The sequence below is a fragment of the Ornithorhynchus anatinus genome, chromosome 12, assembly GCF_004115215.2.
Source record: "Ornithorhynchus anatinus isolate Pmale09 chromosome 12, mOrnAna1.pri.v4, whole genome shotgun sequence".
NCBI lineage: Eukaryota > Metazoa > Chordata > Mammalia > Monotremata > Ornithorhynchidae > Ornithorhynchus > Ornithorhynchus anatinus.
Window position 1 is genome coordinate 55,412,271 of NC_041739.1, and position 24,769 is coordinate 55,437,039.

Genomic DNA, 24,769 nt, shown 5'->3' on the forward strand with positions numbered 1-24,769 from the left:
GTGAAACTCACCACTCAGTGTGTGAGATTGGCTAACAAGTCAAATTCCTTCCACACCGTGGCTTTCATATTGCAAGGTAGAGAGAAGGCATCCACGACAAGTTTTCATTCTAAGGTCAAGGACTTAGTTGTTGGGGGGAGTCAAGAGACTAAAAAGGGAAGGAGAGACAGAGACCCATCCAGAGACAAACCAGAGTACAGTGAAGAAGACACAGGATGAGAAAAACTGAAAGAGAGATAAGACAGAGAGGGAGGGAAAAAAAGAGACACTAGAGATAAATAATGACATTAATAATTAAAATAATAATATCTGTGGCATTTCTTAAGTGCTTTCTATGTGCCGAGCACTGCACTAAACTTTGGAGCTCTGTTGAGCTCTTCCTGGGTGCAGAGCACTCTCCTAACTGCTTGGAAGACTACGATGAAGTAGATAGACTTGATCCCTGCCCTCAAGGAGTTTACAGTCTACAGTGTGCAGAGGGCTGTACAAAATACTTAGGAGCGTACAAAAAACAAGTAGACATGATCCTCCCTCCGCAAGGAGCTTACTCCCCCTGCTCCTTCTCATCATTATCATTAATATGGTATTTGGTAAGCGCTTACTATATGTCAAGCATTGTTCTAAGAGCTGGAAGAGATAAAAATTAATCTGGTCAGACACAGTCCCTGTCCCACAGAGGGCTCACAGTCTAAGCAGGAGGGAGGACAGGCACTGAATCCCTATTTTACAGATGAGGAAACTGAGGCACAGAGAACTTAAATGACTTGCCCAAGATCAAACAGCAGGCAACTTGCAGAGCCAGGATTAGAACCCAGACTATCTGAACCCCAGGCTCGTGCTCTTTCCACTAGGCCAGGCTGCTCCTCTCCTCATCTTCCTCTTTCTCCTCCCCCTTCTCATTCAGTGGTATTTACTGAGCAAGTACTGCATGCAGAATACTGTATTAAGCACTTAAGAGTACATTAGCATAGGTAGACGTCTCTGCCCTCAGGGACCTTCCTCTTCCTCCTTCTCCCTTTCTTCAGTCCATGGCATTTATTGAACACTTACTGAGCGCTGAGCACTACACTGGGTATTTGGGAGTGTACCATAGTTTAGGGAGACACAATCCTTCTCCTCAAGGAGCTAACTCCTCTTGCTCCTTCTCCTCCTCCTCAATCAATGGCATTTACTGAGCACTTCCTGTGGGCAGAGCACTGGACTGAGTACTTGGGAGTGTACAAGAGTTTATTATAATAAGCTTATAGTAGTTTACTATAGTTTACAATTGCAAGGACACGATTCCTGGCCTCAAGGAGCTTACAGGCCAGGAGGCGAATACTGCACTTGCACTTGGATTGGCTCCCTTTATTTCCCTCTTCCTCAGCCCCACAGCACTTATGTCCATATCCACAATTTATTTATTTATATTAATGTCTGTCTGCCCCTCTGGCCTTCACTGTGGGTGGGGAACATGTCTACCAACTCTGATTGTACTCTCCCAAGCGCTTAGTAAAGTGCTCCACACACAGTAAGCGTTCAATATATGCCACTGATGGATTGAATTGCCTCACATATACACCTCAACGCAACATCCCCTGATACCCAGCGGATCATAAAAATAACTGTGGTATTTATTAAGCGATTACTTTGTGTGAGGCACTGTACCAAGCACTGGGGTAGAAGCAAGGAAACTGAGTTGGACACAGTCTCTGTCCCACATAGGACTCATAGTCTTAATCCCCATTTTACTCATATAGTAACTGAGGCCCAGAGAAATGAAGTGACATGCCCAAGTTCACACAGCAGACAAGTGGCAGAGCTGCGATTAGAACCCAGGTCCTTCTGACTCCCAGTCCCGTGCTCTATCCATTAGACCATCCTGCTTCATCCCTCTGGGCTGGATCCTCCAAAACACTGGTCAGAATGAGAAACGATTCCTTAACTCTGGCCCGTCCGCGGACATGGTTGGGTCTTCAGGACTGGCTGGTTCCTTCTCTGGGTTGATGCGTTCATTCATTCAATCGTATTTATTCAACTCTATTTACTGAGTGCCTACTTTGTGCAGAGCACTGTACCAAGCGCTTAGGAGAATACGCTATAACAGTAAACAGACACATTCCTGTTGCCCACAACGGTTGTCCCACCCCAATTTTTTTTTATAATGGCATTTATTAAGCGCGTACTATGTGTCAAGCACTGTTCCAAAGGCTGGGATAGATACAAGGTAACCAGGTTGTCCCACGTGGGGCTCGCAGTATTAATCCTCATTTTCCAGATGAGGTAACTGAGGCACAGAGAAGTGGCTTGCCCAAGGTCACACAGCAGACAATTGGCAGAGCTGGGATTAGAACCCACGACCCACAGGATTAAAACCCAGATCCAAACGAAACATCCATTCCCCTGCCCCTCTTTCCCAGCCTGGACTGCCCCTCTGAAGAACGGAACCCCGTGCCCAGAGAAACCCCCTCCGTGGTCCCTTAATGCCCGGGAAGCACCTCCTCGGGAGACACCGATGTGTCCGACCGAATGGGAAAAGGCACCAACCCAAACAATCCGACACTGAGCTAACGTCTCGCTGCATTCCAATCCCAACGGTCCCCAGATAATCCCGCCAAGCGACGGAAAACGTTACCGACACAACGCGACCCTCACAGCCGGGGACAGCGAGCAGGAAAAACCCCTTCTATTTGACCCGAAGGCAGCAAGCTTGGCATCCCGGGACCGCACAACTTCGAGAGAGTCCACAAAGGGAAAAAGAAGTACCTTATAAGTCACTGATCTGGTTCTCCCACGGTTGTTTCTCTAAAGCCGACTCGGCTTTCGCTGGCCACTGCCTTCTGCTGAAAGTGAGCTTTGCTGACAAAAAAACTGCACAGCTTGTCTTGGAAAGAGCAGTTGGACATACACCATTCTTTTCAAACCAGCGGTTGCTATATTTAACTTTCTTGGAGATGGAAAGCTAAACCCTTCCTGGAGCAAATTTTCTTTGTCCTCTTCCTCCCTCTCCTCCTCCTCCTGTCCCCTCTCCTCCTCCTCTTCCCTACCCTGACCGAACACCCTCTTTTGCGCTATACTGAGAAGAACTAGAGATGCATACCTTAAATAATGTAGTATTAGAGCATTGAGGAAAGAACTAGTGACATGATTCAAGAGATGCTAAAGCCTCCTTTTCTTACAACTTCCTTGTTAAATACCACTCTCCTTTTACTTATCCGTTAATTTCTCAGAAAACATTAACACATTCCCTAACGAGTTTTCCTTCAGTCTTTACTTCCAGAACCTTCTCATTCATTCATTCAATCGTATTTATTAAGCACCTACTGTGTGCAGACTGTTGAGCGTGGAACCGATCGACCGATCGTATTTACTGAGTGCTTTCTGCGTGCAGAGCACTGTACTGAGCGCTTGGGAGAGTACACTATAACACAGATGGTAGACATTCCCTGACTACGAGGAATTAGACTGTAAGCTCCAGAGAATAAGAACTGCGGAAACGGGACCAAAGTTAGAATAAACTGTTAGTTCAGTGCTTGTTGTTTTCATTCAACAGTTCCTCGTGGGCAGCGGTGGAAGTTTTATCAACTGACTCCATCTTTTTTTCATGGATTAGAAGAACTTCAAATCCGCTCGGGCCCAAAATCTCAATGCTGTTTTCTTTATAATCACACAGTCATCTCTATTGCTTTGTTCAATTTAGATTTCTGATATCATTTAGGTTACCCAACTTTTTTAATTTAAAAAGAGAATAATATTTAATAATTATGGTACTTGTTAAGCACCTATTAGGTGTCAAGCCCTGTTCTAAGCACTGGGTTAGAAACAAGTTAATCAGGTTGGATTTAATCAGGTTGGACAAAGGCTCTGTCCTGATGAGAGAAGCAGCGTGGCTCAGTGGAAAGAGCCCGGGCTCGGGAGTCAGAGCTCATGGGTTCGAATCCCGGCTCTGCCACTTGTCAGCTGTGTAACTGTGGGCAAGTCACTTAACTTCTCTGTGCCTCGGTTCCCTCATCTGTAAAATGGGGGTGAAGACCGTGAGCCTCACGTGGGACAAGCTGATGACCCTGTATCTCCCCCAGCGCTTAGAACAGTGCTCTGCACATAATAAGCGCTTAACAAATGCCAACATTATTATTATCATCAATGGGGCTTACACTCTTAATCCCTATTTTACAGATGAGGGAAGTGAGGCATAGAGAAGTTTAGTGATTTGCCCAAGGTCATACAGTAGAGGTACGGTGGAGTCTGGAATAAAACCCAGGTCCTTCAGACTCCCAGGCCCGTGCCCTATCCACTAGGCTACACTGTTTCTTAGCTAGTGATCTTCAAACGTAGTAAGGTATTACGTTCTTGTGCTATCTTCCATATCAAATCCCCTGTATAAAAGATGGAAATTTTTTCCGACAAGGATAACCACCTCGAACTGCATTTATTTACACTGAGCCCAATTCACCCTGGGTGCAAAGTTACTCCCCTATAGTGAGTTAGACGCTTTGGAGGGAGCACTGGCACTTGCAGCCCCCCAGGAGAGTATCTGGTGCATATCGATGGGGCTCACTCAATGCTCTTGCCTGCACAATTCCAAACTGTCACCTGGAGAGTCACATGTGTAGATGCTCCTCCCAGAGTACCTGTGGCCTAGATGGGAAGCAGCGAGGACTAAGGGAAAGAGCCCAGGCCTGGCAGTCAGCCGACCTGGGTTCTAATCCTGGCTCCGCCATTTGCCTGCTCTGTGACCTTGGAATAGTCACTCGATTTCTCTGTGCCTGGCTTTCCTCATCTGCAAAGTGGAGATTCAATACCTGTTCTCTCTCAATTAATTGACTGATCATATTTATTGAGCACTTACTGTTTGCAAAGCACTGTACTAAGCGCTTGGGAAAATACAATATAACAGAGTTGGTAGATATGTTCCTACTCCTATTCAGACTGTGAGCCACATGTGGGACAGGGACTGTGTCCAACTTGATCTACCCCAGTGCTTAGAACAGTGCTTTTCACACAGTGGACACTTAACAAAAACAATAATTATATTGTTTCTTTTTTTATGGCATCTGTTAAGTGCTTACTATGTGCCAGGCACTGTCCTAGGGCACTGGGGTGGATTAATCAGGTTGGACAAAGTCCATGTCCCATAGTGGGCTCACGGTCTTAATCCCCATTTTCCAGATGAGGTAACTGAGGCATAGAGAATCTCATCATCTCACCATCAGCGACATGAATGATCAATCAATGGTATTTTTTGAGCGATTATTATGGGCAGAGTACTGTGTCTGGGAAACAGTGGCATTGTTCATGTGGGAGGCCAAAAAAAGCCAACTTGTCTTTCCAATCGTGAATCGGAACCACGGTGAAACTGTCCTCCTCCATACAGTAGGCTTGTAGGGAAGACTCAAACACCGAAAGAAGAGTCCAAAAGAGAAAAGGAGGGAATTTTTCCAGAGGCAGACTTTGTGTTCTTATCCATTCACATATTCCCTATGATGCTTCCATCTATAAAGAGCCTTTCCTCAGGTCAGAAAAGGAATAATGATAATAATAATATTTGGGTATTTGTTAAGCACTTACTGTGTGATGGCATATACACTTGGGCATATACAAGGTAATCACGTTGGACATGAACCCCATCACACATGGGGCTCACAGTCAATCTCCATTTTAAAGATGAGGTAACAGAGGCACAAAGAAGTGAAGTGACTTGCCCAAGGTCACACTGCAAAGCAGTGGCAGAGCTGGGATTAGGACCCAAGTCCTTCTCACTCCCAGGCCTGTGCTCGATCCACTAGGGCATGCTGTTCCTCATGTTTTTGTCTTTAGGGCATCCCAGTGAGGTTGGGAAGTACAGGAATAACTGTCCACATGTTCCAGATGAGGAAAGAGGCTGGGAGCAAAGCTGGGACCGGACCCTGGGTCCTCTCGGCTCCAAGACCACATCACCACATCGCCCAATCATTGGGAAGGGTTTATGCCCACACACTTCACACCTTTTAAGTGCCAACATACTCCCTGTACCTCAATCTGGTCTATCTCAACGAACTCTTGCCCACATCCTGTCTCTGACCTGGAACGCCTTCCCTCTTCATATCTGACAATGACCCTCCCCACCTTCGGAGCCTTATTGAAGGCACACCTCCTCCAAGAGGCCTTCCCGACTAAGCCCTCATCCCACTCTCTTCTGCACCACCCTTGCACTTGGATTTTCTCCCTTTATTCCCCCCCACCTCAGTCCCACAGCACTTATGTACATAGCCATAATTTATTCATATTAATGTCTACCTCTTCTTCTAAACTGTAAGCTAGTTGTGGGCAGAAAACATATGTACCAACTCATTCATTTATTCACCTGTAATTATTGAGCGTTTACTGTGTGCAGAACACTGTACTAAACGCTTGGAAAGTACAAAAGAGCAAATAACGAGAGACAATCCCTGCCCACGACAGGCTCACAGTCTGGTAAATCGTACTCTCCCAAGTGCTTAGTAAGGTGCTTTGCATGTAGTAGGTGCTCAGTAAATACAATTGATCGATTACCCACTTATTCTCCACTGAAGAAGTGAGCTTAGAATAAACCAGGAGAGAATTCAACTGGACAAAAAGAATGATCATCATGAGGCACAGTGGAACGGGGTACCCTAAGGGGTTGTTGAGTTTTCCTCTTAGAGAATCTTAAGAAAAGAATAACTACCTGACCCACATCTCATGGTCATGGAGGCAGGGGGCAGGAGTCAATGACCTTTCCTGGTCTCTTCCAGTCCCCTGAGGTCACGAGGAATCCACAATTACTCATTGTGAAGTCACCGCAATCCACCTAAAATTGTCTATGCATTAAATCACCATTGGCTTTTCAACGAAGCTTTGAAAACGCTGAATTATTTGTGGGCACGGCATCAACTTTCAAGCCCTGAAAAATATTCCAGCCCTAGTCCAAGTACATCAGCACAGCAAAAAACATACAGAAGAGATCTCCCTGTTTCCTCGGCTAATAACAGTGAATTTTAATATCCTCTTTTGCTTTTGTAGGATTCTGGTCATAAAAAGATGAGACTGGGGGGGAGGGGGAGAGGGCAGAAATGTGTTCTGTTAACCACGGTGTACCCAGAAAGCATGGAGATTTAAGAAGAAATCTCATTAACTCAGAAAATTGTCCTGACACCTCCCCAACTTCACTCTCTCAAGCCAAAGCAAACACGAGTGTCAGTTTCTGAACCAGTGTTATCCCCGGAGTTCCTTTTTCCACCGCGGCAGGCTTCAAAGAGACTGGCTGCAGCCGTCAACCTGTCAGAAGCGGAAGCTAAATCTTGATGCTGGCAACATATGTTTTCTAAATGAGAGAGAGGAAAGTCAAATCTCTTTACCTCATGGATAATTCAACCTCCCACCCTAGCTTGGCGCTCTCCTGTGAGCCGTGAATTTGATCTACTATATCTCTGGTAGACTGTAAGGTCCTGAGGGGAGGAATTGTGTCAACCGACTGGATTACACTCTCCCAAGGGCTCAATTCAGTGTTCCGCACAAAGTAAGTGCTCAATAAATACGACGTTGATATTTTTTCATTCTGTGGCTTTAGACATTGCCTATCCACTTGGACCTGTATCCTTTGAGCATTTAGTATTCCCTCCACCCTCAACCTCACATGTCCACATCCATAATTTACTTCTTTTAATGTCTGTCTTCCCCTCTAGATTTTAAACTTCTTGTGAGCAGAAAACATGCCTCCCAACTCTTTTGTACAGTATTCTCCCAAGCGCACACAGTGAGAACTTAACGAATACCAAGCCCTGCAACCGGTTGATTAGTTTGGACACAGTCTATGTCCCACATGGGGCTCATAGCCTTAATCCCCATTTTACAGAGGAAGTCACTGAGGCACAGAGAAGTGAAGTAACTCGCCCGAGGTCACACGGCAGACGAGTGCAGGAGCTGGGATTAGAACCCAGGTCCTCTGACTCCCAGGGCCGTGCCCTTTCCACTAGGCAACGCTGCTTCTCGGTTGGTTTTCTTGTATCTAGCCCTGTGCTTGACACTTAGGGAATGCTGCTGAAACGTAAGACCCAATCTCAGTTCGTTCCGATCAAAGGTTTACTAGTGGTTCCATAGAATGAGTGAATAAATCCAGTCCTGGAGTGAGATGAATCCAGTTCGGAGTCCAGTTGTTCAGCAAACAGATGCTATACCAGGAAATCTGAAAGAGCAGCTGTTCAGGCTAATGACAGTGGGAGTTATTAAGCGGCTATCAGTTAAACATGCCTGAAAATAACATTTAAAGGACGAGGTCTGGGAGAGAGAAACTGGGAGAACATTTTTAGTTGGCCAGTCTCCCCCGTAGAATGTAAACTCAGTGTGTCAGGCATTATATTAAGCACTGCGGCAGATATAAGCTAATCAGGTTGGGCACAGTCCATGTCCCATGTGGAGCTCATAGTCTTAATCCCCATTTTCAGTTGAAGTAACTGGGGCCCAGAGAAGTGACTTGACCAAAGTGATAGAGCAGGCAAGTGGTGGAGCCAGGATCGGAACCCAGGTTCTCTGGCTCCCAGGCCCATGCTTTTTCCACTGGGCAACACTGCTTCTCAGCACGGGCAAGGTTTGTGTCTTCCAACTCTGCTACATTGTGCTCTCCCAAGCGCTTAGTACAGGGCTCTGCTCACAGTAAGCACTCAATAAATAACAGTAATAATAAAGATGATGTTGGCATTTGTTAAGCGCTTACTACGTGCAGAGCACTGTTCTAAGCGCTGGAGTAGATACAGGGTAATCAGATTGTCCCACATGAGGCTCACAGTCTTCATCCCCATTTTACAGATGAGGTAACTGAGGCACAGAGAAGTGAAGTGACTTGGCTACAGTCACTCAGCTGCCAAGTGGCAGAGCCAGGATTCGAACCCATGACCTCTGACTTCCAAGCCCATGCTCTTTCCACTGAGCCACGCTGCGTTTGATCGATCCATCATCCCGTCTATTTTTTGACCATAATGATCAGGACATCAGACCATCGTGGCAGAGGGACAGGGAAGTATCGCCAACAGAGCATCAGGATGCGGCTGGTTCAGAACGGAATGGCCTAAACACAATCTTTACCTTTGCCCCGCTCACTCCGGTGGCAGTTTTACTGTAGACTGTAAACTACACAGTGATGGAAGAGGCACACACAAATAGTCTCTTGATAGTGAAAGTCAGAGGAATAATAATAATAATAGAGAGGAGGAGGAGGAGGAGGAGCAGCATGGCCTAGTGGAAAGATCCTGGGCCTGGGAGTCAGAAGGCTTGGGTTCTAATCCCTATTTTGTCACCTGTCTGCTGTGTGACCTTGGACAAGTCACTTAACTTCTCTGGGCCTTAGTTTCCTCATCTGTAATATGGGGATTAAGATAGTGAGCCCCAGGAAATAATGACTGACTGGCTGACTGACTGATCAGGACTATGTCCAACCTGATTAGCTTGTATCTACCCCAGCGCTTAATACAGGGATTTTGTCTGAGCCGATCATCTCGATTCTACCCCAGAGTTTACACAGTGGGTGCTTGCCAAATTCTATTTTCACTACTAATAATGACTGTGGCATTTGCTAAGTACTTACTATGTACCAAGTACTGTGTTGCATACTGTGGTACATACAAGGTAATCAGATCAGACATAATCTTGTTCCCCAGTGGTGTTCACCTGGGATGAAATACAAATGTATCAGGGCGAAAACTGAATCTACAGATGAATATATTAATTAAAATCTACATATGTACAAGAGGATTTTAACTTCCAGCTCTTGAAAATTCTTCTGGCAGGCAACTACACTCACAAAGGAGGGGTTTGTTTTTTTATCTTTCCCTTGGCAAATAATTTTGTTTTCCTCTCAGAGGGAACATATGGAAAATGTGAATCTCTGTTTAGAAAAAAATATGACTGGGCAGGGAACAGCAACATGCATTCTCTAACAGAAATACTTTTTGGCAGGAATAAAACAGGAAGCAGTGCAGTTGTGGAGGAGGGAATCCTCCATTTCTGTCTTTATCCCCACCCTCATTCCTGTGAACATACCTGTCTTTATCCCTGTTTTCCAGAGGAAGGTGAAATAGGGGACTGTAACTTCTTGGGGCAGGGATTCCGGATCCTAATTTTATTGAGAAGCAGCATGGTTCAATGGACAGAGCCAGAGCCTGGGAGTCAGAAGGTCATGGGTTCTATTTCCGGCTCTGCTACTTGTCTGCTGTGTGACCTTGGGCAAGTCATTTCACTGGGCCTCAGTTACCTGACCTGTAAAATGGGGATTGAGACTAACGACCCCATGTGAACTCCAGTGCTTAGAACGGTATTTGGGACATAGTAAGCGCTTAACAAATACCGTAATTAATTATTATTATGTGAGACGGGGACTGTGTCCAACCTGATGTACTTGCAACCACTCCAGCCCTTAGTCCAGTGCCTGGTGTATACAGTTAGGGCTTAAAAAATACTACAATTATTATTATTATGCCGAGCTAAGGAACTCGGCAGCAGAAGCCGGGGTCACGGGAGAGGCTGGTGACTTCACGCAGGAATACCGGGCAGAAAGACATCTTGTGCCGTTATTGCTATTGTTCTTGTCTGTCCGTCTTCCCCGATTAGACTGTAAGCCCATCAAAGGGCAGGGACTGTCTCTCTCTGTTACTGATTTGTACATTCCAAGCGCTTATTACTGTGCTCTGCACATAGTAAGCGCTCAATAAATACTACTGGATGAACTTCCAGACCAGGGGACAGACCAGCTGAACTGAATGAGTGCTCATTGGCTTTAAAGCAATGATGGTGATGGAGTTCACCTTGTCCCCTCCTATCTCACCTCACTACACTCCTACTACACCCAGCCCCCACACCTTGCTCCTCTAGCGCTAACCTTCTCACTGTGTCCCGATCTCGCCCAACTTGCTGCCGACCCCTCGCCTACGTCCTGCCTCTGGCCTGGATCGTCCTCCCTCCTCAAATCCAACAGACAAGTACTCTCCCCTGCTTCAAAGTCTTCAAAGTCTATCTCCTCCAGGAGGCCTTCCCTAAATAAGCACCCTCCTGCCCCATTCCTCTTCTCCCAATCCCTTCTGTGTCACCCTGACTTGCTCCACTTTACATGCATATCTGTAATGTATTTATGTATATTAATGTCTGTCTCTTTTAAGCAGCGTGGCTCAGTGGAAAGAGCCCGGGCTTTGGAGTCGGAGGTCGTGAGTTCGAATCCCAGCTCTGCCACTTGTCAGCTGTGTGACTGTGAGTAAGTCACTTAACTTCTCTGTGCCGCAGTTACCTCATCTGTAAAATGGGGATTAAGACTGTGAGCCTCATGTGGGACAACCTGATTCCCCTGTGTCTACCCCGGCGCTTAGAACAGTGCTCTGCACATAGTAAGCGCTTAACCAATACCAACATTATTATTATTAAACTCATTATGGGCAGGGAATGTATTGGTTTATTATTCTGTACTCTCCCAAGCGCTTAGCACAGTGCTCTGCAAACAGTAAGTGCTCAGTAAATACTATTGAATGAATGAATGGCCGCCCTGTCGTTCAATCTCCCTGTTTTTGAACCAAGGATACACAAGAGATCCCCACACGAAAGATCCCCCCGTCCCCTCCTTGGGGTGCCGGGGTCACCGGTATACCAGGGGAGTTGGGCTCTTGTTCCTCCGCACAAGAGGCACTGTTGAGGGTTCCTTAGGAACCCTGACTTTCAGCTGAGGTTCAGGAAGGAACAGCCTGGGGCGCAGATGCAGAAAAAGCCACGTGGATTGCGTGGTAGGAGTTTTTCAAGCCTCTTGGCTGCGGTGAGGCAGAGACCAGCTGGGCTGATGGGTTCAGGGTGGAAAGTGCAGATGCTCACCCAGATGTTCACTGGGGAGGAGGCTCCTTGGCCTCCTCTGGGACCCTGGGGGCTCAGCGATTCCACCCCTCAAAGCCGCCCACCCAAATCCATTGCCAGGAAACAATTAGGCGAGAGCGACCGCAAACACGGTATGAAATCGGGGGGCTTAGGGGTCCTCTCCGACCCGCTGAAGCATGCTCTGAAGCTGGAAGTAATAACAGCTTTTTCACCATCTCTGCTCCATGAAGCCTCTCTGTGGATGAGGGTTTGATCCGGTATGTTTCCACCCTACTGGTGGTGTCTGTTGACATTCGTGGAGCTATTACTGTGTAAAGAGGATGGGGACGGGGAGAAAGGAGCCTCGGGGAGCTTAGTACGGTGTTCTGCACGGAGTACGCGCTCAGTAAATACCACCAAGTGACTGACGGTGGGAGGTTGCGGGGGAGTGATTGGGAGCTGAGGTTTGAGAACCAGTAAGTTAGTTGTATTTAGTAAGTGTTACTCTGTGCCATATTACGAGTTCAGCAGAGCGCAATAACATTTGTAGACAGGATCCCTGCCTCAGAGAGTCTACACTGCCGGAGAAAATCAGTGTGGCTTAGTGGATAGACCACGGGCCTAGCCACCAAGGGAGTCAGAAGGACTGGGGTTTTAATACCAGCTCTGCCATTTGTCTGCTATGTGACCTCGGGCAAGTCGGTTCACTTCTCTGGGCCTCAGTTACTTCACTTGTAAAATAGGGATTAATAGTGCGGTAGAGCTGGGATTAGAAGCCAGGCCATCGGCTTCCCAGGCTTATGCTCCTTCCATTAGGCAGCGCTCCTTCTCAGGCATGGTTGATGATGACCCTTTGGCTGAGACCACTGAATCACATGGTTGGGACCCAAGACTTCCACGGTCTCAGCAACGGGGCTTTTAGCTCGGTGGTGCCCAAATCCTCTCCCTTCTGCCTTCTAAAGAGAAACAGCATGGCGTAGTGGATAGAGCACAGGCCCGGAAGTCAGAAGGTCATGGGTTCTAATCCCAGTTGTCTGTGTGACCCTGGGCAAGTCACTTCACTTCTCTGGGCCTCAACTGTAAAATGGGGATTGAGATTCTAAGACCAACAAGGGACAGGAACAGTGTCCACCCCGATTTGCTTGTATTCACCCCAGCACTTAGAACAGTGCCTGACATATAGTAAGTGCTCAACAAATACCACTGATCGATAGATTGATTGTACAGGGATATAGCTTAATACCCCAAACCCCCAACCTAATATTCCCTTCTGTCATTAATGCAGATGCTAGCCATCTGTCAAGAACCTGCGAGTCAACCGGGGGGAAATGATTCTCTTCGGCCCTCTGTGCTTGCTTCCGGATACAGAGATTCGACATCTCTAGACGGAGAATTTACGCTGTCTGAAAGGTGAAATCATCCCCAGGGTACCTTATCACTGCGTCTGCAGCATCCGACGGGCACATTACCTCTCTCACCTTTTCAGACCCGGTGATTCCCAAGCGAAAACACTTACAAGACAGAGATAACAGGGCTCTGCCTTTTTCTTCCCTGGTCTTCATCGGCTGGGTTGAGCCCCGGCCCCGGACCTCTAGGGCAACGAGTCAGGGATTTTTAGGCAAGATAAGAGGGTGTGGTGTGCTGTAGGTCATCGGGAGATGAGATGGCCCCGGAAGGGAATCGAATAAATCTAAACACGGATACGTTTCTTAGTCCGATCGAATAAATCAATGCATTTCCTAGTCTAGAACAAGCGTTACTTCAGCTGCCTTTTGTTTCAACCCCGCTAGACTATCCGCTGTCAGAAGGAGAAGCTGCAGAGGGCAGTATTGCTGCTCGCTCTGTCTTGCCTTCCGAGAACTGCTCCTCCCAAGAAAGCCAACCCTCCCTCCGCGGAAACCAACCGACTGCGTTCAGCGACAAGACTGCAAAAATCAGAGGACGTTGGCTTCCCTTCTCTAAGTTTGGACTCACTCCCCACATGAAGCTTTTAGTTTTGTTCCTCTTCCTTACGGGGCACATGTGAGACTGCCACTGGGTTCTCAGGGGGGTTACAGATCGTTTCCCCTCCCAAAATGCTGACTGGGAAAACCCGCCAGTGTTCTGTTCCGAGTCTTCGCTCATGAATAGCAGATAGCATATCTCCTGCCCAACGTAGTCCAGGCCGAGTACCGCAATGAGGTGCCGGAATGATGATGATAAGAACTGTGGTATTTGTTAAGCACTTACTATGTACCAGGCACTGTACTAAGCTGCTGGGGTAGATACAAGCTAATCAGGTTGGATACCGTCCATTTCCCACATGGGGCTCGCAGTCTTAATCTGCAATTTACGGATCAGGTAAATGAGGCACAGAGAAGCTAAGTGTCTGGCCCAAGGTCACATGGCAGACAAGGGCGGGGCCAGGATCAGAACCCAGGTCCTCTGACATCCAGGCCGTGCTCTTTCCACTAGACCGTGCTGCTACCCAGAATAATGGTTATCAATGGGTGGAGTCTATAAATTCCTAGAGGACAGGGGTCATGTCCGCCAACTTCGGTGTTCTTTTTCAAGTGCCTAGCACATGTAAGCGCTCGATAAATAGCACTGATTGATAAAGTGGCTGTGTACGAGATCTCCTTTAGCCTGTTCTGCTGCACTTAAGTCACACCTCTTGTTTGTATATCGATTGAGACTTACATAATTTAGAGAGTAGGGTGCTGGGTAAAATAAGGAAATAATATAAAAGACCTACTATCAATCAATTATACTTATTGAGTACTCTTCTGTCAAATGGGGAATAAGACCTGTGAGCCACATGTGGGACATGGACTGCATCCAGCCTGATTAGCTTGGAGAAGGAGCTCGGGCCTGGGAATCAGAAGGTTCTAATCCCGGCTCTGCCACTTGTCTGCTGTATGACCTTAGGCAAATCATTTTACTTTTCTGGGTCTCAGTTACCTCAACTGTAAAATGGGGATTGAGACTGTGAGGCCCACATGGAACAGGGACTGTGTCTAACCTGATCTGCTTAGTACAGTGCCTGGCATACAGTAAGCACTTACCAAATATCACAATTATTATTATTATTACCCCAGCACTTAGAACAGTGCCTGGCATAAAGTAAGCACTTAACCAATACCATAAAAACAAAGGACTTGGGAGAATACAATACAACAGAATTGATAGACATGTTCCCTCCCCACAAGGAGTTTACAGTCTGGTGGAATCATGGAATACTCTCCGACAAATGCTTTCCTATGAAATAGGACAAATTCCAGAAAAGTCGAGGATGTGAACAACAGCAGAGTTGGTGTTGTAGGAAGGGGTCACCTTTCAATTAAAAGGACTCTACCCCACCCACTGTAGAAGTCCAGCGCTTAGAACAGTGCTCCAGTGCTTAGAACAGTGCTTGGCACACAGTAAGCACTTAACGAATACCATCATCATCATCATCAGGTTAGACTCCATATTGTCTTGATTAATACTTTAATGAATACCTCAGTCAACCTCGCTTTTGATGTTCAAGCACCTCCTAATTTCAGTCCCATAAAGGGACTATGAGCTCTCGACAAGACAGTCATTTGAAGGTCTAATAGGTAATGAGACCTACCTATAGCTATTTTCAAACCACAATTCCATCTGCTGGATGGTTTTTGTTTTGTTTTAAGCAGATTCTCTCTCTCACCTGTCTCCCTCTCTCTCCTGGGCTGTTTATCCCTCTGTCTCCTTTCTTCTCTCTTCCGCTCTTTTTCACACTCCTCTACACTCACACCCACACAAACTGGTGTAATAACTGGCCAGGAAAGGAGGTGGAAGAGCTGATGGATTCAAAACCCACACCTGCACCAGGAATTAGGGTCAAGCAAGTAGCTAAACCAATCAAGGCAAGCCAAAGCAGTCTTATCCCCAGCGCTGAAACTTGCTGTCAAATCCGCTTGAATGGTGGTTTTATCACTAAATTACAAAGGGGTCTCGAGAGATGAAAAGCATTCTCAAGTGGAAAATGACTTGCAATTTTTCTTCCTCCATCTGCATGTTTGGACAAAGCTGTATTCGAGTTGATAAATCAAAACAAACACAATGGCACCTCTTATAAAAAGTCTTCGCTTCTTCACAAATGGATGGGACAATTGAAAAGATGCTTTTCACACAATGGTGAAATCCTTGAAGAACAGCTACAGGGGGGATTAAAAACCTTTAAACAGCAGCATCATCAACAGCATTTATTGAGCACCTACTCTAGTAGGTAATTGGGAATACATAACCCAGTGATAATCATCGATGTGGAACATGTTAAACACATTCATCATGGCAAATGTTAGACTAAGTACTGGGGCAGACTCAGCACAGTCAGATTAGCCAAAGGCTCTGTCCCACACCAGGCTCTGAGTTTAAGGGGAAGCGAGAAGAGCTATTTCAGCCCCACTTTTCAGATGAGGAAACCGAAGTACAGAAAAGTTAGGGACTTGCCCAAGCCCACCCAGCTGTCATGTGACAGAGTCAAGATTAGAACTCAAGGCTCTGACTCCACAGTCCTATGTGCTTTCCTCTAGGCCAGCCTGATTCTCAGCAAAATTAAAGACAGTGTGGTTCAGCAGAAGGAGTATAGCCTAGTGGAAAGAGCCTAGGCTTGGGAGTCAGAGGATTTGGGTTCTAATCCTGGCACCGCCACTTATCTGCAGGTTGACCTTGGGCAACTCACTTCACTTCTCTGCGCCTCAGTTCCCTCGTCTGTAAAATGGGAATGGAGAATGTGAGCCCCACGTGGGACAGGGACTGTGTTCAACCTGATTAGCTTGTATCTAGCCCAGGACTTAGGACAGTGTCTGACACATAGCAGGCGCTTAACAAATACCATAAAAAAAAAAGTTCCCTCATCTGTAAAATGGGGATTAAGATTGTGAGTCCCACATGGGACAGGGACTGTGTCCAACCTGATTAGCTGGTATCTACCCCAGTGCTTAGAACAGTGCCTGGCATAGCTTATCAAGCAAAAACTCCTCGCTATTGGCTTCCCAGCTCTCCATCACCTTGCCCCTTCTTACCTCACCTCCCTTCTTTCCTTCTACAGCCCAGCCTGCACACTCCGCTCCTCTGGAGCTAACCTTCTCACTGTGCTTCGTTCTCACCCGCCCTGCCATCGACCCCTGGCCCACGTCCTACCTCTGGCCTGGAATGTCCTCCCTCCTTAAATCCGCCAATCACACCTCCCCCCTTCAAAGCCCTACTGAAGGCTCACCTCCTCCAGGAGGCCTTCTCAGACTAGGCCCCCGTTTTCCTCTGCTCCCCCTCCCCAACGCCCCGACTCACTCCCTTTGCTCTACCCCTCCCCCCCGAACAGCACTTGTGTATATATGAACATATTTATAATTCTATTTATTTATATTAATGATGTATATTAATTCTACTTATTTATACTGATGCTGTTGATGCCTGTTTACTTGTTTTGATGCCTGTCTCCCTGCTTCTAGACTGTGAGCCCATTGTGGGCAGGGATATCTCTGTTGCTGAATTGTACTTTCCAAGTTCTTAGTACAGAGCTCTTCACACAGCATTCAATAAATACGATTGAATGAATGGTGTAAACACAGAATAAATTAAATTTATAAAAATAAATGGAAAGAGCATGAGCCTGGGAGTCAGGAGTTCCGGATTCTGGCTTCGGTTCTGACAACAGCCTGCTGGGACCTTGGATACAACACTTAACCCCAGTGTTTAGTACAGTGCCTGGCACATAGTAAGCGCTTAAATACCATAATAACGTAACTACTCTAGCTCTCAATTTCCTCATCTAGAAAATGGGAGTAGATAGACTTTAACACTCTAACCACTAGGCCACACTGCTTTTCTGCTTCACTGCAGCCATAATCCTTACAGCACGAAAGAACCAGGCTCTCAACAACTAAACACATTTGGCTTCCCAAGACACTGAGCAAGCTCTCTGATAACCCTGGGGTGGTCTTCTTGATGAACCTCAAGAAAGAAAGACTCACTTTGCATTTCTCCATATCCACACCATCATTTCTTCTAAAATTGTGGTCTTTCCGAACAGCACGGTGTCAGGAGAATGTTTCGTGATTCTTTCACTGTGCTCAATCGCAAAGGAGGTGTGACCCCATGTATTTTGGCAGAACTGACTGTACTTAGAGACGCTGATTTAAAAGTTGGTTCTATAGTCATGTCTCGAGCATCATCTGATTCACTCTTTAGGCATCAATCTTAGCAGCGAAGATTTCCTTTCATTGTTTGCTTCGTTCAACTGGTTGTTTTTATGCTTCTGTATTCCCGGTTTTCCCACTGCTGCTCCTCCTCCTCATGTCCCTACCTCCCCCTCCCTTTCCCCTTCTTGTTGGGTTTTTTAAAATGATAGTTAAGCGCTTACTATATGCCAGGCACTGTACTAAGCCCTGCGGTAGATACAGCCAATAGAGTTGGCCAGTCCATGTCCCATATGGGACTCACAGTCTTATTCCCCAGTTTACAGATGAAGTAACTGAGGCCCTGAGAAATGAAGTGACTTGCTCAGAGTAACACAACAGATGAGTGGTGGAGCGGGATCAGAACCCAGGTTCTTCTAACTCCCAGGCCCGTGCTCTATCCACTAAAACATGCTGCTTCTCATTTAATGCATTTTTTAGGTATCAGTTTTAACAACAAAGATTGCCGTTCATTGTTTGCTGCACCCGACTGGTGGTTGCTCCTATGGTCCCGTGGCTGAGTGGAGAGTGCTTGGCACATAGTAAGTGCTTACCATAATTATTTTTATAATTATTATTATTTCCCTCTACCGCTCCTCCTCCTCACACCTCCTGCCTCCGCCTCCCTACCCCATCCCCTCTTCCTTCTCTGGGAGAGGCTCAGCTGCAGGATAAAGGCCCAGACAGACCTCATCAATATTTTCAGTCAATGACCCTCCTCGCCTCTCTCTTCCAAGGGAGAGCAGGCTCTGGGCCTGGTGCCAGCATCTCCTGCCAAGGTCAAGGACAATAACAGACACTGTACTCCGGTGACCAAGTCCTGCCAAATGGTAGCAGATGGTGTCTCTGAACCCCTCCCCCGAGGCCTTCTGTCACATTGCAATTGGTAAGAAGCAGCGTGGCGGAGTGGATAGAGCACGGGCCTGACAGTCAGGAGGTCACAGGTTCTAGTCCCGACTCCGCCACTTGCCCGCTCTGTGGCTTTGGGCAAGCCACTTCACTTCTCTGAGCCTCAGTCACCACATCTGTAAAACGGGGATTAACACTGTGTGGGTCAGGGACTACGTCCAACCTGATTTGCTTGTATCCACCCCGGCACTTACTACAGGGCCTGGCACATAGTAAGCACTTCACAAATATCATAATAATAATTGTTATTACTATTATTAAAAGAGGCTTAGGACTGGGTAATTTTTCCTTTCTCCCCTTGGCCAAACACACCCTTCTCCCCTCCACCTCTCCCCAACCTGCGCATTTTTCAGTCGCATTTTTCAGCCTCCCCTCCCCCAGCCCCAGAACACAACTCTTCAGGAACAGAAAGCTCGTCTCTAAGTTTGTCCTCTAATCTGTAAGCTTGTTATGGGCAGGGAATGTGTCTGCTGCTTCTGTTGTGCTGTATTCTCTCAAGAGTACAGTGCTCTTTGCAGAGTAGGCATTCAAGAAGTCCCATGGATTGATCGATTTTTGCCTTCGGGTTGAGTGAGCTATAATCAGAGCATATGGACCAGGCGGGCTGCTGTGCGGAAGGAGAGCCGGAAGAGCCAGACGAGAAGCAAGAGAGAAGCGGCATGGCCCAGAGGACAGAGCACAGACCTGGGAGTCAGAAGACCTGGGTTCTAATCCTGGCTCCGCCACTTACCTGCGGTCTGACCTAGGACAAGTCACTTTACTGCTCTGCACCTCAGTTTCCTCAACTGTAAAATGGGGATTGAAGCCGTGAGCACCACGTGAGACAGGGACTGTGTCCAACCCGATTTGCTTATATCTATCCCGGTGCTTTAGTACAGTGCCCAGACCATAATAAGTACTTAACGAATACCACAGTCATCGCTGTCATTACAACCCAGCCTGCACACTCTGCTCCTCTAACACCAACCTGCTCTCTACCTCAGTTTCGTCTACCACCACTCTCCCCATCTTCCTAGCTCTGCAAGAATCACATCCCCTCCCAAAAGCCTCCCCTGTCTAAGCCGTCATTTCCTCTTCTCATCCTCTCTTCTGCATTGCCTATGCCCTTGGGTCTGTCCCCTTTAAGCCCTTGCTATTCACCGCTTCACCAGCCCCACCACATTTATGTACCATATCCTTTCACCCCGCCATTTCCCCCTCTGTCATCATTTCAATGTCGGTTTCCCCCTCAAGAGTGCAAGTCCCTTGTTCGGCAGGGAACGTGCCTATGAGCATATTATATTTTACTCTCCCAAGCACTCAATACGGTACTCTGCACGGTGTAAGTGCTCAATAAATACCATTGATTCATTGACCCAATCACTGACCACTCCATCATCACCCTGCTAAAAAACTCCCTGGACCCTACCCCTTCCCTCTCCCTAAAGCAATTTTTTGGTGATTGATTTTATCCTTGATGAACTTCTATTTTTGACTGTGTCATTGAAAGCCCCCCTCCCCACCTCTCCCCATCTCTCCTAACCCCTGCCCACGGTCACGGAGACAAAGTTCCTCCAGCCTAGTAGCTCGCTGTAGGCAGGAAACACCTCTCCCAACTCCACTGAGTTGAACTCTCCCAAGCACTTAACACAGTGCTCTGCACGCAGTAAGTACTCAATAAATATCATCGACGTTATCATTGATAGATACGATCTTATCGTCACTACCCCTTCCAAACCAAAAGACGCGTCAACTCTATTTAAATGTTGACTTCATTAAGTAGCCTAAGATCCCCATTTTAAGCAGCTCCTAATGCCTCTGGATCACACGGCCCAGTGCCACCTCCCCTCCCCGCACCCGGCACCTTGGGTGGGAATGGAATGGAACAACAACAATTCCAAACATTTGGGCACAAAAGAACCAATATCCATAGTCAGAAGCCTGTGGTCCTAGAAACACATTTCCTCATTCATCCCCGGACTTGATTGTGCACAGAAAATGATGCTTCCCTACTGTAAACAGCTCCCACTCGCATTCTCCAAATGATTTGCACCCATTATGGACCCACAACAAGGAAAGACACGCTCCGGCACTGCCCACGCCCCTGGCAGACAAGTAGGAGATTGTCGCAGTTGCCCTTGGGATCATCGATCCAATTCTTCAATTTCAAATGCTTACACGGGGGGTGGAGAATGAGAAAGGCATAATCGAGTCATGTAAATGTCTTCACAGAGGGTTTTCTAGTGGCTAAAAAAGTCCCAGTTGTCTGGCTCCTTAATGCTGAAACACTTCTGGGAAATGAACTCAATACGTTACAGCAGCCAAAAACTGGCACAAGCAGGAGGCTTCGGAGTTTCCTTCTGTCACCTGTTGTGGCAACAGTAATGATAATAGCTGTGGTATTCATTGAGCACCTACTAATTGTGGTATTTGTTAAGCACTTATCATGTGCTGGGCACTGTATGAACCGCTGGGGTGGATACAAGCAAATAAGGTTGGACACAGTCCCTGCCCCACGTGGGGCTCACAATCTCAATCCCCATTGTACAGATGAGGTAACTGAGGCCCAGAGAAGTGAAGTGACTTACCCCAGGTTATACAGCGGACGAGTGGCAGAGCTGGGATTAGAATTCATGACTTTCTGACTCCCAGGCCCGTGCTCTATCCACTCTGCCATGCTACTTCCTTGGTGCATAGCAGGGCTTGCCCCTTCCAGATATCACTAGAAAAATCACTTCAGGGGCCGTCGCCACACCATGCCAGGGGTGGATACAAGCGAACTGGGTTGGATGCAGTCCCTGTCCCATTTGGGTTCACAGTCTTAATCCCCACTTTACAGATGAAGTAACTGAGGCTCAGAGAAGTAAAATAACTTGCCCAAGGTCACACAACAGACAAGTGGCAAAGCTGGGATTAGAATCCAGGTCCTCTGACTCCCAGGCCTGTGCTCTTTCCATTAGGCCATCTTGCCATCTTGCATAGAACGGGACAAACGGCCACTCAGTTCTAGGGTCGACTCTCTGCCCAAGTTCCTGAACGCTTCCTTGACAGATTCTCTCACTGGAAGGAGAAGCCAGCCCTTAATCTCTTCACGATCTGTTGTACTGTTATCTCCCAGGACAGTGTTCTACACATATTAAGCACTCAATAAATACCACTGATTGATTTATTGATCTCCTTTTCACCTGGAGAGCTCTTCCTCAAGTGGGGAGATCAAGACGATTCAAGCAGACCCTGGCTGGAGATTTACAGGCCTGGGATCTCTTCTGAAGAAACACAGTACCTGCTTCTAATCTTCTGCCCGTCCCCTCCCAAATCTATAAAGAGCAGCTTGCTTACAGCTTGACTTATCTCCCTCTGAAATTTCACCTGCAATCCAGGGACGGTTAAATACTTTAAACCCAAGACATTACACCCCTGGATAATCTTGCTTTTCTCTAATATGCCCTCAACTAGTATGACAGCTTGAAAGATTTTTTGTATATGTATTCACACACCCATCCCAATTCCAAGCATGTAAAGATAGTGCTTTCAAATGCTGATTGTTTACTAACTGCAAGCCCTGCTTCAATCCACCTTTATTCATTCATTCGTATTTACTGAGCACTCAGTGTGTGCAGAGCACTGTAGCAGCGTGGCTCAGTGGAAAAGAGCCTGGGCTTCGGAATCAGAGGTCACGAGTTCGACTCCCGGCTCTGCCACTTGTCAGCTGTGTGACTGTGGGCAAGTCACTTAACTTCTCTGTGCCTCAGTTACCTCATCTGTAAAATGGGGATTAACTGTGAGCCTCACGTGGGACAACCTGATTACCCTGTATTTACCCCAGCGCTTAGAACAGTGCTCTGCACATAGTAAGCGCTTAACCAATACCAATATTATTATTACTAAGCCCTTGGGAGAGTACAATACAACAAGTAACAGACACGTGCCCTTTATTCATGCCCCCTAACCCCATAGCACTTATAATCTGCATCCAAAATGTATTTGTATTACTGTCCGCTGCCCCCTCCAGATTTTAAGCTCACTGTGGGCAGAGAATGTGTCTGTTATATTGTTATAGTGCACTTTCCCAAGCGCTCAGTCCAGTGGTCTGCACCAAGTAAGCACTCAATAAATACGATCGATTGACTGTCTCTGGGAACACCATCTTCTCAAGCCTCTGCTCAGATAGAGCCACTCTTCTAATTGCCACATCACAGTTAACATTAGGCATAAGATTGATGCGGGTCTTTTGGAAAGTTCACATTCTGTGATGAGAATGTACAGCACAGGTTCAGACAAAACCGATGCTCCATCCGGGAACTTTATAGTTCAACATTTCGTCTGGTGGCGAGACTGCGTCTACTGATTCTGCTGAATTGTACTTTCCCAAGCACTTAGTACAGTGCTCTGCACACAAGTGCTTGTGAACTATCCTTGATTGATTGAGATTTGGACTTAACCTCAAACCCTGCCCATTGACATGACACCGAATGACAAGAAGGTCTGAAGCAACGAGGCCCTTGATATCTTCAGGTCAGTCCACCAGCCCTTTTTTCCTGTCGGTCAGTCCACCAGCCCTTGATATCTTCCGGTCAGTCTATCGGCCCTTGAGTCCACACTCAGGTCATTACAACCTCACTGGGCTGGGCATGTGAGGGGAAAAGCTGACTGCGGGATACCCCTCCTCTTACTTGTTCTAGAATGAGCTGAGATGGGGAAACCAAACACTCTGAAGACCCAGCAAAGCCAAACTTCAAGCCCTGTGGTATCACCAGGGCTAAAAGGGAGACGGCAGCCCAGCCGGGAGCAATGAGAAACAAGTTGACTCAGAGCCAGGGCTTGGAGAAGATCAGGACCCGGAAAGAGAGAAAGGAAAACGGCAGTAGCCATTAGGGACGAATGGATATGTCATTCCAGAAAGGGGTAACTTCCCCGTGGCCTAGGGGTCAGAGATTGCTGGCTGCGGATCTGTCTTCTCAGATCCAGCGGGCCCCGTGGATGGATGCCACACATTTGTTTGTTTTTTATTATGAACGGAAAAGATGTTGCAAGCAGGCAGTGCTTGCAGAGGGCCTGGTCTAGGAGTTTTTAGACAAGCATCATGAGTCCAAGATGTGCAGCGTACCGCCCTGAAGCCACATTCTCAGGAAACTAAGACTTGCCCTGAGAGGTCATTCTGGGCTAAAACACTCTCCTGCCAAGTTTCCATCTGGTAGCAAAAGCAGCCAAGGTGTTTAGGTTGAGTTTTGTGGGGGGCTTTATTTTTGCCAATTTAGCTGAAATCAGTTTTTTTTCTTCACTGAACATCAGGAGAGAGGAAACTAGAGAAAACATTTGGTGGATTCAGCACTTTTTATTTTTGCTTTTACGAGTTGACACTGGCTCCTTGTGAAACCCGATTTTGTGCAGGCAGGCAGCTTCAGACACAGAGCCCCCAGATCCTCTCAGAGGGAAATCCTCCATTGTGCCCTCTGGAATCTCAGCTGCCGGCCAGATGAACGCTTTTGGAAGGGCGTATCCATCGGCCGGGAGTACGTGGAAACAGATGACGTGTGACGCTCTGAGGCCCGATGCCTTCAACACTTCTACATCCACAGCTAGCGAGTCACGCTCCTTCATAACTCCACCCGACAGACCTGGCCTCTACGGGCTTGGCACTTACTTTGTGCCAAACACTGTGACAGATATGAGATAATCTGTTCCACCTGGAGCTCACAGTCTAAAAGGAGGAGCGTAGTCTAGTGGATAGAGCCCGGGCTTGGGAGTCAGAAGGGCCTGAGATCTAATCCTGGCTCTGCCACTTGCCTGGTACATGACCTTGGGAATTTGGGCAAGTCACTTCACTTCTCTATGCCTCAGTCACCTCATTTGTAAAATGTGGATTCAGACGGTGAGCCCAATGTGGGTCATGGACTGCATCC

General features: G+C 47.1%; 1 protein-coding gene across 7 annotated transcripts in view; it reads right to left on the minus strand.

Moving 5' to 3' along the window:
* The window catches only part of ARHGAP24 (Rho GTPase activating protein 24), a 299,225-nt gene that overhangs the window by 129,620 nt on the left and 144,836 nt on the right, over positions 1–24,769 (minus strand). The window contains exon 1 of one of the 7 annotated variants that reach the window (XM_029077196.2): positions 2,746–2,903. The exons of the other annotated variants lie outside the window; for them this stretch is intronic. The gene's annotated coding sequence lies outside the window, so the exon portion shown is untranslated. Of the gene's footprint in view, positions 1–2,745; positions 2,904–24,769 lie in introns of those variants that run through there. 7 annotated transcript variants of the gene reach the window in all.